Below are 998 nucleotides of genomic sequence, written 5' to 3' on the forward strand. Positions count from 1 at the left end.
TCCAAATGTTGATATTTTAGCAGAGATGTGCCCTATCTGTATTAGCATCTTTAACAAAGCAATGATCTCTAGGATGGATTAGGGAGCATGGGTTCCCATTCCGTCACGTGGTAACTTTCAAATGTCACTAAAATTTAAAATATAAAATATAAAGCTGTAACAAGGCAGCTTTGCTGCTGTTCAAAACTCATCTCCAGGTTTCTTAATCCATTTGTTCTTGTTTTCTTTCTTAGTTTTGCTTGATTCTCGAACCCTGTTTCAGAAAGTCTTAGAAACATACTTTCTTAACCATTTTAAAAACATCAAAAGACCTAAAAATGCTGCCCTTAATTATTTCGTAACTGAAACTGAGGCAAGTTTTAGCACGCTTGTCGGCTATTGTAAGCCACGCACAGGAAGCCCAAGTTTACTACACAGTGTCTTATTCTAGAACAGCAAGCCAGGCATTACTGTTTCTATTAATGTATTCTATGAATTAAGACTGGCACTCATGTATCAACATTCACGGTTTAGCTCAGATATTAAACATACTAAAGACTTTCATTTTCTTCCTTACAGTGACAGAGTGATTATCTTAACAGGTAAAATCATAACAAAATCCCAAGATACTTGGAATGTTGTAAAATGTTTATCTTCCACTCTGAGAGAGATACATCACATTCACAACACAATTACCCTTTCTTTTCCTTTTTTCTTTCTTGTCCATGGACCTCAATTGCACAGAATTGGATTATTCATAATCCTTGGTTCACAATACTCTCTCACCTTGGTCCATGCACAGCCTTCATTTATTAATTCACTCATTTATTTATTTCTAATAATGTAAAAAACACCCATTAACCCACACCCATCACCACCGTAACAAAAGCCAGTACTATGACGACAACCGAATTCCAGTTTTCTGGTCTGTTCCTACCCTACATCCCTACGTCTCTCACCACCCAACCTTCAGGATGGTGACTATTATATTAAATCCTATGTTCATCATTCCCTTGCCT

The 998-nt window shown here is 36.6% G+C and overlaps 1 non-coding gene across 1 annotated transcript; it reads right to left on the reverse strand.

Moving 5' to 3' along the window:
- Positions 1-703: 703 nt before the first annotated feature.
- Positions 704-774, reverse strand: LOC134385420 (small nucleolar RNA SNORD112). Its single transcript, XR_010024389.1, has one exon. It is a non-coding gene; the product is annotated as a small nucleolar RNA SNORD112 (small nucleolar RNA).
- Between the last annotated feature and the right edge of the window lie 224 nt (positions 775-998).

This window comes from Cynocephalus volans, chromosome 8 (assembly GCF_027409185.1).
Source record: "Cynocephalus volans isolate mCynVol1 chromosome 8, mCynVol1.pri, whole genome shotgun sequence".
Taxonomy (NCBI): Eukaryota; Metazoa; Chordata; class Mammalia; order Dermoptera; family Cynocephalidae; genus Cynocephalus; species Cynocephalus volans.